Raw genomic sequence first — 18378 nt, forward strand, 5'->3', positions numbered from 1 at the left:
CCTCTACAAGCTCCAACCAGGCCCCTTCTGCACTGTGGCTTGTACAGCCTGGAAAAGTGAGACAGAAGAGCAAAGGACCTGAGAGACTAGTGTGTTCACCTCCTGAATCCCAGACGTGGGGGCCCTGCCCTCTGCTGGCCAGGCCTCACAGAGCCCTAGGAAATCAACAGGTGAGAGCCTGGAGCGTTCTCTAGGAACATAGCCACAAGGCAAGAAGGGGGTCATTCTCTCCCCCAAGACCTAATGTCCACCTGCCCTCCCTGAAAGATGACGAAGGCCTTGTCTGAGGAGGAGGAGGAGGAGGACAAAGAGCAGGAGGAGAAAGCAATGTTGGCTGACCCATGTAGAAACCACTGGGTCTTGGGCAGGTGTCCTCTTGTGAGGGGAACAGAGTGGGTGCCAGAAGAGCCAACAAGTACCAGCCGGTGGTGGTCACACTCACCAAGTGTGGCTTGTTTCCTCCACAGCAAGGTTGTCGAATAACAAATGAAATCATGGAGCACATGCTACGACTTTTCACTTTGGAATCACTTCTGCACCCATTTACAAACCTCAGATCCTTTATGGTCAAACAGTGTTAACCCCCTTTTTGACATGCAATTACATATTTAACAGTTTCCAAAAGAATAGATCCAGGCTTCAAACATAAAGACCAAGCCCAAGTTGCAGATTCCAAAGAACAAGCCACAAATCTGATGGCCAGTCCCAAGGGGAGCTCCACAAGTGTCATGAGCTCAGTGTCCTCACTAGAAAGCACATATTGCCCTCAGCCCACCAGGCTGGCGGCTGTGAAGAAGTAGCAGTGATGCCTCCAGACTCCAGGCCAGCAGCCCGAAGGATACCTGTGAGCCCTGTGGGCAATGGGAGGTATCCAGGAAGAAATGCTTGGGAGTGGAAGCCCAGACAGACCCACAGGGTGGTTCAGGGATGGGGAGGCAGACAGTGAACATCTTTTCACCAGGTCAGGTAGAAGAAATCATGCTTCACTCAGCAAATATTGAGTATCTACCATGAGCCAGGCTCCACGCAAAGTACTCAGAATACAATGGCAGGCAAACAGGCACCATGCCATCTCTCCTGGCAGCTGAGAGAGGAGGACAATGTTGGTCACAAAGTCAGCTATATATTTGTGTTAGCATGCATGCACATGCACACACACACACACACACACACACACACACACACAGAGTGAGAAAAGTGTGAGGCCCATGTCAAGGAGTGTATCTTCTGTGAGTGGTTGGAGGGATGGTGGTCAGGAAATGCTTCTTGGAGGAGGTGGTGCTGCACTGAAATTGGAAGGAGGAATGGCCTTGAGGGTTGAATGGAGTGTTGGGAATGGACATCAGCGTGTGCAGCCTCCCGAGTCAGATGAGGCTGGCACACCTGACTTACCGAAAAAAAAAAAAAGGTCATTGTCATTGCAGGAGGAAGAGAGTGGACCAGAGAGAGGCTGTGAGGGAGGCCAGAGCCTGCAGGCCATTCTCACCAGTTTTGTTTTTGTCCTGAAAGCAAGAAGGCGTTGAAGTTGATTAAGCACTGAGATGGGGGAGGGGCATAAATGGTGGTGAAGTTGTTGGACACAGGGAGCAAAGCAGAAAAACCAAGAGGAAGGCCAGGTCCAAGCCTGTGGAGAGCACTGGTATGGATAAGGATGGAGATGGCAGGTAGACTTGAGAAACTCTAGAGAGGTGACGTGAACAGAGCCCCGGGGATGCGTTGGTAACTTAGAAAGGCCATCTCAGTTCTTCTTTCCTGCAGAGTCACAGTCTGTTTCCACAATAGCCTTGTCTGCATGCCAGCATCATCTGGTAAGATTTATGAAATGCTCATACCCAAGCCCGACCCCCAGAGACTCTGATTTCTTGGGCCTGGGGTAAAGCCTGGGTATCTGGATTTAATGCAGATGATTCTGATAAGTACCAACAAGGTTTGAGAGCATGGCCCTGCAGTTCTAAAGTGTCCTCTAAGCTGGACTGGGAGGAACCTGAAGGCTGAGTGGTGGCAGCCAGGTGATATACAGGCTGCGGGAGCAGGACCTCAAGCAGATTACAGTCTCCATGATTACTGGGGACGGCAAGGTCTAGCCTTTCACCCCCTGCATTCGACGGAATTTGACTCTCCTTGTTTCTTCCTATGCTTTCTGGAGCCTGTCTGGTGGCAGAACAATAAGAAGAGTAGAGAAAGGAAACTCAAACCAGTCAATTCTAAAACCCATCCTGGGGAAACTGTCAGGCTCCTGTGCAGCACTGAGCTGTCGCTAGCTTTCACCCCCAAACATGGCAGCTGCTGCCCTGAGCTGGCAGCTGCTGTCCTGGCACTGGGCCTTACAGAAATGTCTCCTTCACTGTGGGGAGCCATGGTTACAGGAAACTCTGAGCTTTGCAGAATGGCTCGGTTTATGCTACCTGTTTCCTCCCCCTGAGGCAATTGTCTCTGCCTGCACCTGAGGGGAGCTTGAGCTTGTAAGCTGCTGAGGAATTTGGTGGGAGCAGCCCAGTTCCCAGACACAGAAGGCTGATGCCTATCAGGGCAATTGATAAGATAACTACTTGTGAGAGTTTCGGTGAATGTTGTATCCTCTATGTGAAAGCTAAAGAATTTACATTTGTTATGTTAATACATACTTGCACGTGCTCAAACTGCTTATATGGGTGCAGTAAAATAAACTTAGTGTCTTCAGGATCACTGAAGTCCGAGATCACCATCATATGTGAAAGTGTCTTTTATTCATTCCCACTCCCCCATTCGGGAACCCATCGACTCGTGGCGGCTGGCCCGTCACACTTCACAGATTGTCATTTGTCAGCTGGCCGGGATGAATGAGGGCCATCTCCTCTCCTAGGCTGTGGCTTAAGGTCTGCCTGAGGGGTGAGACACTGGCTTCTCTGAGTGTTTTATGCCCCTGCTAGTTCTGTCTATTTGGGACATTTTCCAGGGAAAACCTGTCAGCTGTGAGAACGAGAGCACACTTTCCTGATATAGCTGATAAACAAATAGTTTTCCTTTATCCATCTTTCATGGCCAAAATACATATGTGATTGTGGCTCATGACTTTTCTCTTTAGAAGAGAAGAATGACCTTTCCCAGCTTCCATCTCCCTTCCTTTCTCCTTTCCTCTTCCTCTCTCCTTGCCTCTCTCCCTTCCTCCTCCTCTGTTTTTCCCATTCCTATTTCCTGTGCCACCTCTGCCCCAGCCTTTTCTTCTGTGTTACTCCTCACTGTAATGCTCAGCCTCAATGCGGAGCGTTTCAAAACTATTTTTCAACTGAGTTTGCAGCACTCTGTGTCTTTGAAAAGAAAGGGATATGAAATTTCTCATCAGAACAAACCTGAGGTGGCCTTTCCCAGCAAGGAGAAAATGACTTTGACAGTGAGGGCTGGGTGCTTTATCCATGTATCAGATTGGGGGCTGTGAGTCATGGTGTTCATGGCAGAGGGGAGCAACTCAGGGGCATTGCTGGAGTGTGCTCACATCCTCGCACATTGTTCCAACAGCTCCTGTTATGGTGGAGACAGGAGATCTAGCTCCAGAGGCTACCCAGCGACCTCTGCTCACTGGCACTGATACCTGAGTGAGTTGGGGCCGGGGACCATTGACCTTCTCCAGTCCATGACTAGCAATGCTAAAGATGTTTGCCTGAAGTTGATCACTTAGGAAAAAGTTGACATTTGTGCAGCACACTTATTTCTTGAAGACTGAGATGTCTGTGACTAATATATTTTAGGACAATGTTTGGAAACTGCACTTGACTTTTACAAATGTACTTAAATTTCTAAACTTCAACAGTGTGGAACATTTCATTAATAACCTAAGGATGCCAGACAATGGGACCTGAGTGTAACATTCATGTCAATGTGGCTACGTTTTATCTCTGGATGCACGGAGGGTTTTGCAAATTGAAAACCAACATGCATTCAGGTACTAACGGCCCCTCCATGTTCCAAGCCAACACTGTGGTGGGTGCTGGGAATAGACATGTAGAGATGACAAATGAAGTCCCCAGGTTCATGGGCTTACATTTTAGTGGGGATATGGATAGCAAGCAAACAACCAACTAAACAAGGAAGCAGGTGGGCTCTGATGCTCACATCACACAGGGCTATGTGACTAAGGCTGGGGTGAGCATCTTCTTGGCAAGGTGGCCAGGAAAAGAGTGACCTCTCTCCCTGTGTTAGGGTGGAGCCAGCTGTGCAGACTCTGGAGAGGGCTTTCTTTATGGGAAGGACAGGGAGTACAATGACCCTGAAGGCTGGTTGGGCCCGTGTGTGCCAAGAACAAAAGGAAAATAGGTTTGGTCAGTGGAGCAGTGCCAGGGAGCATGATAGGAAAACCTGTGGACAGTGGGCCAGGGGCCAGGTCATGGCATCCCTCATAGTTACTGGTTATGCATCAGTGTGCTGACAAGTTATAAGCAGATGGGCAAAGGCAGGAGCTGAGTTGTGCTGTAAGAAGGTTACTCTGTAGATGATGTAATACAGAGTTGTACACCTGAAATCTATGTAATTTTACTAACAATTGTCACCCCAATAAATTTAATTAAAAAAAAAAAAAAAGAAGAAGGTTACTCTGGTAACTCCATGGAGAACAGAATACAAATGTATCCATTTGCTTATTCTTCCTTTAAAATAAAATGCTATTGGGAGTCAGCCCTTTTCGTTACCACCAAAGGTATATGAGGAATAAGACCATGTCACAGTGAGCGAAGACAGCCCAATCCATAAGGCATTGGTGGAGGGGGCTCACTGTGAGCCCAGGAATACAACACCACAGGTACCTGTGCTGTACTGAGATGCTGAAAGCTCTTGAAGCACAGAGGAACCAACAGGAACTCTGGAGGAAATTAGAGGAGGTCACACAAGGAGAAGTCCCTTGAGTTGGGTCCACTAAGCCAAGAGCATTCATTCTTGTTGACAAAAGGGGTATGCAGAATGCAGAGGCAGGCGGGAGCAGGAGGGCTTCAAGGGGTGGGTGTCAGGAACACTGTGAGGATGCAGACTGTGAAGTGAGGTTGGTAAGGAAGCATGGGGACAGGTAAAGAGTGGTCCTAGCACTAAACAAAGAGCTTTGTTCTTTTCCCATCCAGGTGTTTGATCCTAGGTGTTAGAAACTAAATTGAAGTAGTGTGCCTTGCTTTGGTTCCCCCAAATCTGACTCAGGGACTGTGAACAGCAGTTTCTTTGGGAGGTACAGGTACAGTGGGAGGGAAGTGGATGGAGTGATGCAATGAGGAAGGCGGCCAGTGATGGAGGCCAGCAAGCCAGCAGTATGAGATGGGTAATGGGCTTAATCCCTAAAGAAACTCTAGCAACTCTGTAAATCCTGAGCTTAAACATTACCCCAGCCACGGGCGAGGATGCTAGTTGTGTACTGACAGTCTTCCTTAGGCCTTGTCTGCTGCTCCTGGGGTGTGAATCACCTGGTGTGATGACAGCTCAGCTTCCCATGACTCTGGGAAGAGCCCATGGTAGCAGAGATGCCCACATGACGTGGCAAGTCAGGTAGAGCTCTCTGAGGGTGGGCAGAATACTGCCAGGTTGGCCACAGTGACCAGGCCAGGGACAGAGGGACAGCAGGGACAGAGAAGGCAGGGGGGAAGTTCAAGTGGCCCAGAAAAGTCAAATTCATGAACAATATATCACATAGGATTTCAGCCACCACTTGGTTTTACTTTTCTAGAAATTTCATTTTAGAAAACACTAACTGAGAAGTACAAGCAGAAAACATCTGGCATGCTTAGATGTCACTGACTCTCCCTACCAAAGATAAACAAATCACATCTTGACATCTGGAGTGTGAATGTGCTGGCTTACAGGAGGAAACTTAACCTGTCACCCCAAGGAACAAACGCTGCGATGTACTATCTTCACAAACAGAATTTTCCCAGGCTATCATGGTTCTGCAACCCAAGAGAAGGGGAACTGGTAGTCCTTAGATGTCTGGCAGCTTCAGGGGAGGTTTTGTTTTGTTTTGGTTTGTGTTGTGGTTTGCATTCTCATGTTTGTTAAATGCTGCAAACTACTTCCACAATTCCGTCTCAGCAGACTTGCTCCTCTGAAGGACATTTAGGCCCTTTCCCCTCTTTGCATAACTCTTAACAGCAGTACCTAACTGAAATCAATTTTCATCGGAATGAGGGCCCTCAGAGGGCAGAATCTCCCAGTGCCCCTGCAAGAGACACTCCAGCTGGACATATGGATTCCCCGTGGAGTTACAAACTTCTGTATCACAGATCTGCGGTGCGATGAAAGAACCTAAGATCTTTGAGTCTCTAAACCATAAGAAGTGGCCCTGAGAAGCAGTTGTTAGAGCAGAAGATAGTAAGGACACTGGCTGTCACAGCAACAACCTCAGACAGCTGGAAGTGGCAATACCCCTTCTTAGTCAGTTCCAGCTACCATGACGAAGTGCCATAAACTGAGTGGATATGAACAACAGAAATTCAGCCACAGTTCTGGAGGTTGGATGTCCAAGATCAAGATGACAGCAGATACAGTTTCTGGTGTGTTCCTGGTTCTTAAATGGCTGTCTTCTCTCTGTAACCTCACATAGTAGAAGGAACAAGGGAGCTCTCTGGGATCTCTTTTGTAAGGGCACTAATCCCCTTCATGAGGCCTCTAACCTCATGATCTAATCACTTCCCAAAGCCCCCACCTCCTTGGGGGAATAGGTTTCATTGGTTGAATTTTGCGGGGACACAAATATTCAGTCCACAACAGCCTCCCACAAGGCCATGTCTTGAGATACACCAGAAAGGGCAAAGAAAGCCAAAGTTGGTGATGTGCTCCAGTTTGAGTCCTCCCAGAAGCAGACCCAGGACAAAGATGTGAGTGTAAGTAGGTTATCTGATTACAGGATAAAGGAGTAGGGAAGTAGGAAAGCCAGACAGGGAAGGGAAGGCGGGCCAAACACGGTATGCTGACAATCAGGTTACCACTGTGGGCAACTGAGGCTCAACCCCTCTGGGAACATTAGGAGCCAGTGTAAACATGCGTTTCAGAGTCACCCCACCCCTTGAGTCTTTTGTGAGGTCTGCTTCTAGGAGATGGGAGTGTTAATTCCCCCATACTTTTCTCTTGTATACCAGTAGACTTCCACAGCCTAGGTAAGCCCTCAGGCACAGAGATACAAGGTTCTGGCAATTAGAAGCCAAACCAGCCTGCTTGCCCTGAGCTGGTGAGAGGGAGGGGATACAGGTGGAAACTGACACCATGTACTGCATAGCATGTGGAAGGTCTTACTTCCTATCCTCAGGCTTCTCTCCATACTTGCAATATTCTTCACAATCTTCCTCTGACCTGCTCAGTGGCCCAGAACCACTCATGACAATGACACTGACCCCTTCCCTTTGCATCTTGAGAATGACTCTCCCTCCATTCTTGAACTCCATCCTGAGCACTGTTCACCTGTCCTGGGCCACGTGTGACTAGTTCATCCATGCTCAACGAATTCATGCTAAGGTATTTTAACAACTAATAATGACCAAATGTATCCCTCCCCATGGTGTTTTGCTTTATTTTAGTTTGTAATTAATTTTTCAACTTTATAGAGGTTTTATTTACATACAATAAATTAGATGATTTAGTGTACAATTCAATGAGTTTTGACAAACATATGAGGTGTGATCAAACAATGTAGTGAATGTTTAAATAAAAAAAATTATTATAGTAAAAGACACATTGCCATTTATCCCCCTTGCTTTGAACACACTTATCCCATCATTCTTGCTACTTTTTGAAGCAGTTCTAAAAGTTCTCTTTTGCAATTTTCCTTAGTTGCACTGTCATGGCTGCCTCAATGTCCTGAATAATTTTGATTTTGGCAAAGAGCCAGAAGTCTCATGGTGCCAGATCCGGTGAATAAGGTGGATGAGGACACACCATAATGTTTTTATTTGACATAAATTGCTGTATACCAGAAGTGATGTGTGATATGGAGCATTGTCATGATGGAGGGTGATTTATAGCACACTTTAAAACACGCCTTCTCTCAACTGTAGCTCACACCCAACTGACTGCACCAAACAAGTTGAAACTTGTCACACACAGTTATTAAGATTCGATGTGCCACTTCCCCTGTTGAAGATCCCTGCCTTTCCATTGGATGGCACTGGGCAGCAACATTCACCGTATTTTGTGATCACAACCAAAAGGCTCCTTGTCACACATCACTTCTGGTACAGCAATTTCTATCAAATAAAAACATTATGGTGTGTCCTCATCTACCTTATTCACCGGATCTGGCATCGTGCAACTTCTGGCTCTTCCCCAGAGTCAAAATGATTCAGGACATGGAGGCAGCCATGATAGCGCCACTAAAGACACTCATGAAAGAGGACTTTCAGAAGTGCTTCAGAAAATTTCAAGAACAATGGGATGAGTGTATTTGAAGCAAGAGGGGGTATTTTTGAGAGGGATTAATGGCAATATGTCTTTTTCTGTAGTAATTTTTTTAAATTTAAACATTCACCATATGTTTTGATCATACCACGTATACTCCAGCGTAACCACCAGCCCAAATAAGACATTGAATATTTTCATCATACCCAAAAGTTTCCCCACATCCTTTTGAAATCACCGAAGTCACCCCACCCAAGAAAAAAAACCGCTGATCTGCTTTCTGCCACCATGCATGAGTTTCAGTTACTCCAAATTTCACATGAAAGGAAACATGCAGTATGTTTTTCCTTTGTGTCTGGCTTCTTTTGGTCAATGTTGTGGTGTTGCACCCTCAGTAGGTCATTCCTTTTTATTGTTAGTAATATCTCACTGTATGATGTACCATAGTTAGTGTATTCATTAAAATGGACACGAGGCCAGTTCTAGGCTGGGGCCATTGTGAACTGAACTGATGTGGACATTTGAGTATAGGTCTTTGTGTGGACACATGTTTCCCTCTCTCTCAGGCAAATACCTCAAAGTTGAATTGTTGGTAAGTTAAAGTTTAACTTTATAAAAAGCTGCTGATATATTTTCTAAGCGTATGTTCTTTCTGTTATTTTTTAAAAACGACTAATGCATGAATAATCAGTGTAGAAAATATTGAAAAGTTTAGAAAAATAACTTAAATTATATGAAATATGTACCCAACAATAAGCATTTTAACCTTACATGTTCATGGATCATTCTGTTGTCAGCCATGATTTGGTTACAAAGAACAGAAACTATGTCAACCAAAAAGGAATTTTCTCAGCAGGACACAAAGGCATCTCTTGGTGATAAGGTTGGGAGGAGATACAGCTGAGTTCCATGATGATGACAAGGATTCAGGTGGCCATTCTCATGCTCTCTCTGTCTCCCTCGCTCTGTCTCTCCCTGTGGCTGTGGATCTTTTTTCTGTACTTCTCCAATTGCCTCTGTCCCCAGGTGATCATACCCAAGAGCACTCATGCTCAGCACTGTCTGCTTCCCAGGACTCTGTTTCTCTTCTCAAAAGAACAACTCTGGTTGGCTCATCTTTGTTCAGCTACCCACTTCTGGTCTGATCAACATGATTAAGACAGGGATCCTGACACAAAACTGGCCACTGGAACATGGGCAAGGGGAGAGATACTTGGGTAGGAAAGCAATGATTAGCCTGACTAATGTGGCCACTCTACCAAAGACTATTCTAAAGAAAGTATTCCACAGTCTATTTGTTAAATAAATTTACAACCTCTTGTGAACAACCTTTCATGTTATTGAAAGTACATCTGCATCATTTGTGAGGACCACATCCTGGCATCCTACAATGGGATGTATAGCTGTAACAATTCCTTAGTACTAAACATTTAGACTATTTCTGATTATTCTTTCTAATAAACTGTTCTTTGGTGAACATTCTTGTACATAATTATTTCATTATTTTCTTAGGATGAATTTCCTAGAACATCTGTAACCACTATTTCATTTCATCTTCAGAATAACACCATGAAATGGGTACTAGCACCCCCGTTTTATAGACGTGAAAACTGAGGCAACATAAATGTAGATACAGCTCTTACAGTCAAACTCCTGAGCCAGAGAAGAATTGTGAACCTAAATATGAGTCATGGATGGACAAGCCACAGTGAAATTGAGGGCTGACTCAGTCTAAAGGAAAAGGCAGCAGAAGCTCAGAATGCTTTAGCCTTCAGACACATATACAAAGGCTTTTCCTGTTCTTGTACCAATGCATGATCTCACATGAAGTTTTGTCTCCATGCTGGGAGGTAGCTTCTCAACCCAAAGATGGAATGACTCTGGAAGGGGACATTGTCATTAAAAAATTAAAAAAAAATATTCCCCAAGCTGTCCTTTCTTCATGTTGCCTTTACATCTTGGATTGGCTACCTCTGGGTCCCCATGGGACATAGGTCGGCCATATCATTATACCCATTTCACAGGAAAGAAAAATGGCACTGGAGATATAATTTAGTGGTCTACAAAGGCATACGGGGAAATGTCATAGAAGGTCCAAGAAGAGGATCGCCTTGTCTGAAGATGAAAATCAATTTCAACAGAGTTGGATGCCCACCCCCTTCTTTATGTCTTATGTTCAATGCCACTGGGCAGTGGTTCAGGCAGGGCTGGGGCCTCCTAAGGCCTGACTCTCTGGCATGGGAGAGGGGGAGGCAGCAGCCCTAGTGGTAAGGCAACCAAAAGGGGAATACAGTCACCCCTTTAATGACAGCCAACACCAGGACCAAATAATAACAAGAGAGGATGGGGTGGGGCTGAGAAGAAGATTACAATGAGCCTTATCATTAAGGTAACTTGTCCATACCCATTGTGGGTGTGGGGTTGTTGAGGTCATGGGAGGGGAGGGCAAAGCTATCCTAAAATGGCAAGGACAGACTTGGCTCGGCTTGGGGACAGTAGGAAGAAAAGAGAAGAGGACTCTATTTCTTCAGGATGTTGCCTCACCCGGCCCGCCCTGCCAGGAAATCCTATTTACCAGAATAATGTTCTCTCCCCACATGAGTGTAAGACCTATAGTTCTCTGCCAGAAAATCCTACTCAGGTCCTTAACTCTGCAGACAAATCCCTAAAAAGACCTGGCTTGTGACCTGGCCAAGGCCGTGGAGCAGAAGCAACTATCAAAGGAGGTGCAACACTGGGACCTCTCCCTCTGAAAGACACATTCTTTTCTCTACATTCTGGAATCTGGATGTGTAAGCAAGAGGATTGGGGGCAGGCTGATCATTCCCTGTGAGAAATCACAGATCAAAGAAAGCAGGTCCTCTGCAGCTTACAGAGAATCAATTAAATATTTACTTAAAGTTAGCCACACCCCAGTCCCTATCTGCTCTAGGGCCTCAGAAACTCATGTCTCTGGCTTGATCTGGATCCTCAGGGTACAAAAAAGACAAAGCACAATTTCCTGAAGGGTCAATGTCGTTATTCAAAAATATAAGAACGGTATCTGTGTTAGTTTGTTAAGGCAACCATAACAGAATACCACAGACTGGAGATGTTAAACAACAGAAATGTATTTCTCATAGTTCTGGGTGCTGGAATTCTAAGATCAAAATGTTGCTAGGTTTGGTGTCTCCTGAGGCCTCTATCCTTGGTTTGCAGATGGCCACTCTCTTGCTGTGTCTTTCCTCTGTGCACATATATCCTATGGGTCCAAATTTCCTCTTCTTATACAGACACCACTCAGATTGGATTAGAGCCCATCCATATGACCTCATTTCATCTTAATTTCCTCTTTAAAGGACCTATCTCCAAATACAGTCACATCTTGAGCTACTGGGGGTTAGGGCTTCAACATATAAATTTGGGGGACACAGAATTTAGTCCATAACCATGTCCAAATCTAAAAGAAAGAAGTAAAATTATCTCCATTCTCAGATGATTACATGTAGAAAACCCTAATGAACCCACAAAATAACTATTAGAGCTAATGAACACACACAACAAAATTGTAGAATTTAAAAATCAACACACAAAAATCAGTGTATTTCTACACATTATCAATAAATAAACTGAGAATGAAATTAAGAAAACTTTACATTTTTGTGGTAAATAAAGCTAAAAATTGTCATTTACCACAGCATCCAAAAGAATAAAGCACTTGGTAATAAATTTAACCAACGAGGTACAAGACTTATAAAACTACCAAGGATTGCTGAAAGAAATTAAAAATCTAAAGCAATAAATATACATCCTACATTCCTGGTTTGGAAGACTTAATAATGTTAAGATTGAAATACTACCCAAAGTGATCTATAGGTCAATTAATTTGTGCACTTTTCTGGATGCACATTACATTTAAATAACAAGGATGAAAACAAAAAAAAGAAAGAGCCCCCAGTGGTTTCCCATCACAACTAGAGGGGGAAAGTCAGGAAAACTTACTTTGGCCTGCAAGGGTACATGACAAGCCCCTAGCTACCTCTCTAGTGTACTTTCCACCTCACAGACTCTGATGACAAAACAAGATGGAATCAGAGATTCAGACTGTGTATCTGAGTACTGTTGCACACAAAAAATGGGCCAGACTTCCCTTTGTCCCTACAGGATAATTCTAGAACCAATGTGAGAGCTGAGCAAACTGCAGCTCAGTGGTAATATTCGCTCACTCTTGAGTGCTGCCTGTGGGACGATTTCTGTGTAGTACTCTGCTTTGCCATTGCTGCCTGGGTCCAAGCAGAGACTCAGGATCTCCTGCCAGGGATGCTGCAGAAGGGTACTGCCCAGTTCTGCTAATTATACTTGAGATGGATGCTCCTAGCCTGACTGGCTTCTTGCTGTCCTGGCCTGTCTACTTCAACTTTCCCAGTAGAATCAGGCACACAATCACCCTGAAGGATGTCAGCAAATGGAGAGTATATACAAAATTCTGTGACTCTGGGTGGGCAGAATTGGTGGTGCTAACAAAGAGTGATGGTGAGGAGGCTGCCACAGCATCTGCAGGAAGGCTGCTGGCTCCAAATTCCCACTAGAACGTGATCCAAATCTTGAGAGATGCTGATGCCTCAGAGATGGGGTGCAGAGGATGCTGAGACACATCCTTCAATGCCCTTTAGGAATAAAGGGTGTACCCCCAGCTCCAGAACCCTCATTTGCATGGTCAGCTCCCTGGGGGGTTGCCTCAGTTACAGAAAGCCACCTCACCCAATCTGGCCCCCTTCCTGGGAAGTGGCTTCCAAAGACTGATTAATGTGGGGGCCCACATGAGTTGTCCTTTCCTAGGACAACTCTGAAGTATCATGCCAGTGTTAGAGCTCCCTACAGGGTGTGCTGGGGCCTCTGGCCAGCTGGCATCACAGGACTGCTTGTCCCTTAGCTTCACCACAGCCCCTTCTAGTCCCTTCCCAGCAGGTATCCCAGGAACATGCCTAAGATGCATCCTGCACGCTATTCCAGTCTCAGGGTTTGCTTCCCTGAGAACTCTACCTATGCACCTTTCCTGGTCCCACTGAGGACAGTTTCCTCTGCTGTTTAAGGAGCTGAGAGTAGTCCTTGTGGCTACCATCTGCTCCTTTTCCAGGAGCCATGGAGCATCATCCTTTCTCTGTCTCTGCATCCACCCACTCACTCAGTCCACTGTGGCTGAACCCCACAGCCAGCCAGTGGTATTGCAGCGGGAGTGGGGGTCAGAGGGACTTTCAGCTCTCACCTCTTTATCACAGGTGGGCTATCTGGGCCTTTGTTTCCTCAACTATGAAAGTAAGGACGTGGCCTGTGTGGTATCTGAGACCCACTAGCTGTTATATGTTCTGTTTATTTTTAAACTAGGAAGGAGAATGCCAAGTAGCAATCAGTTTCAAACATGCAGAGTCAATGTTTCCAAAATTCCACTATCAATGAAGGTCAATTGTTATGCCATCAATAACATTCGGTCACTGTATCTGAATTGTCCAATGATTCAAATGTGTTCAGGGCCAATGAGGCCCCTGAGAGAGGGGGAAGGGAACAGGGAGGACCAGTGTTCTTTGAAGGCTGAACAGGGCCAGTCTGCTGTCTTCAGCCCCTGTGAAGCAAGAAAGAGTTACAAGATGAGACAAAACATGAGAGTCCTCCCAGCGCACCAGGGTGTGAGCAGCTCTTTCCTTAGCAACCTGTCAGATCAGTAACAGTTTCTGAGTTGCTTTTTTTCTCCCAGCCAGGGCATATCTAGATGGCTAGCTCTGGTCTAGTGTTGAAGAACACAGAAGCATTGCAGGCAGAGGCGGTCCTTTTCCTCTTCCTCTGCCTTGCTGGGAAACAACGACAGGATCCAGCTGCTTATCTGCCTGGCTCTCTTAGCTGCTGTGGCATCTGGCTGCACAGGGCCTGAGAGCCCAGAGCAAGCACCGCCTTCCTCTGCTTGGCCACCTGGTAAATCAATTGTGTCAGCGAAGCCTCAGCTTTCTTACCTCAGGACTTGGGAAATAAAGCCCCCACATCATCACCTCATGAGGAGCAATTAGAGAAGGTACTCATGGTGTTCAGTATTCAGAAAACATTAGTCATGATCTTTACCAGGTCTCAGCCCTTTGAACTTGAACTTGCAGGACCCATCTCACTTGCCAGGAAAATACTTCCCACCTACAGTGACCTTCTATTAATGCTAAAATACCCGTGGGTGTGTGTGGTGAGGAAACGTTGGACATTTCCCCCGGATCAGGTTGCAAGAAACAGTTTCCCTACTTACTGGTTCTGGCTTTAAATAAGCCATGATCTTTGAGCCTCCATTTTCTCTCCTGGACACAGGGCTCCCTATATTCATTTCTCAGAAATCAATGTGAGAATCAGGTTAAATAACACAGGTGAGAAATGCTGATACCCCGAGCAAGTATTGGCTGACTTGGGATCCATAGTTTGGGATGTAGAGGGATTTGGCTGTATTGTGCCTGGTTGGGAGAGGGAGGGGAGTTAACCTGGTTGAGAATACAGCAGGTTAAGGATGGCTGGACCGAGAGGACTCCAGAAGGCTTAATGGCAGCCAACAGGGGTGTGCTAGGAACTTGAGTTATGTGAAAGGCGGAATGGTGGGCTGCAGAAGGCCTGTAAGGAAAAGGTGATCAGGCAGCCCAATGTATACTCTCTATCAGACCCATCTATGCATTCATAATACACCCTCCTACAGCCTGAGCTGTTTCATTTCCTAAACTCACTGGTCTGTCTCGTGGCATTGAATATGCTATATGTCCTCCCCGGAATGTCTTGCTTCTCCCTTTCCACACTCCTTCTCTCCCCTCTCCAAACACCTAGTCATCCCTCAAAACCCAATGCTGCCATCAAGTCTTCCAGGAAGGTTCTCCTAGCACCATCCCCATCTGTGGGCATGGAACTACATTTGTGCTTCAAGTTGCTGTGGTGGACAGTTGGCAATGAGACCAGCCCTCCCTGAGAGAAGTGTTTGTTCTACATTGAGCATGCTTCTTGGTGTAGAAGAAGAGCTCCATGATGGTGTTGGGCTTAAATTTGGCATGGTACATACCAAAATTGTCCACAACCAAGAGGAGCAGAGGGCTTGGACAAACAACTCTACATAGGAAAAGATGACACCTATGAGCTATCCAGGTTCTACGAGGACACAAGTGACCACAGGTTCAAGGTCCTCTTCAGAGGTGACCCGGCCTGAGCCTGTGAGCAGCCCCACTGAGAGCACAGTCATAGAAATTGTAATAAGCCAAGAACAGGTGATCTGCTTTGCTTTTCGCATTTTATTTTTTTCTTTTTAGGTAAAACGGCATGTAGTCTGCTCTAGAGGTGATATCCGTAGAATCTCCATCCTGCATGTTGGCAGCTGCCTGGACAAACCTTTCCAGGAGAACAGCCAGCTCACAGTGAGGGTCAGAAGAAAGGTTCGGGACCATAGCAGATGCCGGGGCATAGTGTGTGGGACTTGGGAGCAGCCTTCTGCTTATTGCCCAGCCCCTTCGTTCGGTCTCTCTCTCCAAATCCTGGACCACAGACAGCATGCTGTGGCTCCATCACTGCATTGAGTGAGATTTTGAGGACTGTTCCCCTGAGAGCCACCCAAAAGTCCAGCCCACACCAGGAAACTCAGACCAGGCCCTGCCCAGAACCCAGAGGGCTCTGTGGGGACCGTGAGATACCTGGGGGCCAGGGCATCCCCTTCTTTCCTGGACAAGAGATACCTTTGTTTGCAGAGTCCTTCCTGAAGGTGACTGAAGACAGCCTCTGTGTTCCCAGACAAGGAGACAGATGTAGCAGCTGTAAACAACTGATGAGTTGGACCTCCTTCCTGGACCATTGGGGCCCAGATGAGCTGTTACCCACATGTTTGTTAAAGGAAAAAGGAAAGAAAAAGACAACAGGATTCTACCTGAAGTCAGTTACCCAGGGCCCAGCTTGACACAAGAGAGGATGGAAAAAATCCTCCACATTTTGGGGTAGGACCCTCCCCTCGGGCATCTCGAGGCCAGTTCTACTCCCCAAGGTGAAAACCCCATTGTAATAAAGAAACGTCAGAGAGTGAGTCTTCCTATGCCTTCCTGGCCAAGGGTGTGAAGAGAAAATTGTTGAAGGCCTGGTTTTTCCCCTGGAAGACTTTCTTTGGCTACCTTCTGGTGCTTTTCTGAAATTCCCACCTGTATTTCCCCTGGTACTTCTGTGGCCTAGTGAGTTTTCTCTTCTGTCCTTTTTACCACCTTTGCTTCATGTCCAGATCACTAGCAGCTACTGTAGCATTTTAGGATATTGACAAGTACATTTAAGTGTTAAATGTTTGGGGTTTTTTTTGTTCATTTACCTTAGTATTACCATTTATTGGTGACAACGCTAAATTTTAATCACTTAGTGCCCACATTGTGCCAAGGACTCACAATAAGTTCTCTGTGGTTATGTAGCCCCATCGCCATTGTTCATGTAAAAAGTTAGGAAGCAGCAGGTCTGGAATTTGAACTCTGTTTGGCCTCGAAGTCCATGTTCTTTTCACCACACAGGGGACCACTGGGCGATTCCAAGGGCTTCTGGAATTTTGAGAAACACTGCCCTTAGGATGACCAGTCAAGCTGAAAGCCACGTGACTGTCCTGGCTGATGCTTTACCTACTCAAGGGTTTTCAGAATTGCCCTGGGTTACAGCATGGAAGGCAGGAATTACTTTATATCTCACAGGGGAGAAGACTAAGGAACATCCAGTGTCATTGCCTAGACCGCATCTCCCCGCCAGTCACACACACCTCCAGAATGAGAGCAAGCACGGGCATTTCCACTGCATCGCACAGGCCTCAGGCAAGCATGGAGGCTCTTATTCCCTCTTCACATCATGATGTGAATCACTAGTCAATCACCCATAGAAACTTTTCTGTGCACCTGCAGTCAGGTTAGGTTATGTAGGAATGAAGAACACATGCAGTGCGCTTGTGTCCCCAGATCTGATGCTCCAGGTAGGGACAGGCAAACACCCAGGTGTCAGCACCTGGTGACCTGGTGGCCATCTTCTACCTGTGTCTCTTCACATTGTCTTCTCTCTATGACTATCTGTCTCTGTGTCTAAATTTCTCCTTTTTTATAAGGACCCTTTAGGATTAGGCCTCACTCTAATGACTTCATTTTAACTTGATTACTCTATAAAGACCCTACTCCAAATAAGGTAACATTCTGAGGAACTGGGGGTTAGGACTTCAACGTGTCTTTTTTTGAGGGGCACTATTCAACTCATACTCCAGGAAACAGAAACAAAGCCCCTAAGACAAGAGGTCAAGGACAGGACCTGGTGTTGGAAAAGAGATGAAAGCCACCACTGGAAGAGTCTGAGACACAGCAGAGCCGACACAGTGAGCCACGTGAGCTCTGTCAGAATTACCCCTAGAAACAGACCCAACACAAGCCAGGGAAACACATGTATTTGGGTTGGTCCCAGGAAGCAGGGGAAGAGTATGATGTGTGGGGTTAAGACAAGAAGGAAGAAAGCCCAGGGCTGGGAACATCATGAGATGGTAACCCCCTGGGAGCAGGTGGGGCTGTCTTGCTGGGATCCTCTGAGGAAAGAGGTAGGATGTGTCTCCAAATTGACACATGAACAAATGGGAAGGCAGGATATTAGCCACAGATTCGTCTCTCTAGTTGAGGGCCCCTGGTCATGTCCAGGCTGAGCAGGCTCCAGTGGTGCCAGGAAGGCCTCGGGAAGAGGAGCAGCAAGAAATGCCCAGGAGATAGGGCAGGACAGAACTGCTGCTGCTGCAATCTGCCAAGCTGCCTTCCCCTCCTCTGAGCCAGCCGTGAACAGTGATCTCTCGGCTTCCTTCAGATTTCAACCCCACAGATCTTCGTCTTAAGGCTGGCTGTCACATGTGGTCTGTGCCTGGGGTGGGAGTGTGTGTGACTGTGTGGTATCTGTGTGTGGGTCTGTGTTTGAGTATATATGTGTTTGTGGTATATGTGGTATGGATGGGACTATGGTGTGTGGGTCTGTGTTATATGTGTGTTTGTGTGGTATGTGTGTTTTGTGGGGGGGGAG

The 18378-nt window shown here is 46.3% G+C and overlaps 1 pseudogene; it reads left to right on the forward strand.

Moving 5' to 3' along the window:
- Positions 1-267: 267 nt before the first annotated feature.
- Positions 268-18378, forward strand: part of LOC109438470 (pre-B-cell leukemia transcription factor 2) — a 92075-nt pseudogene continuing 73964 nt past the window's right edge.

The sequence above is a fragment of the Rhinolophus sinicus genome, linkage group LG13 (assembly GCF_036562045.2).
Source record: "Rhinolophus sinicus isolate RSC01 linkage group LG13, ASM3656204v1, whole genome shotgun sequence".
NCBI lineage: Eukaryota > Metazoa > Chordata > Mammalia > Chiroptera > Rhinolophidae > Rhinolophus > Rhinolophus sinicus.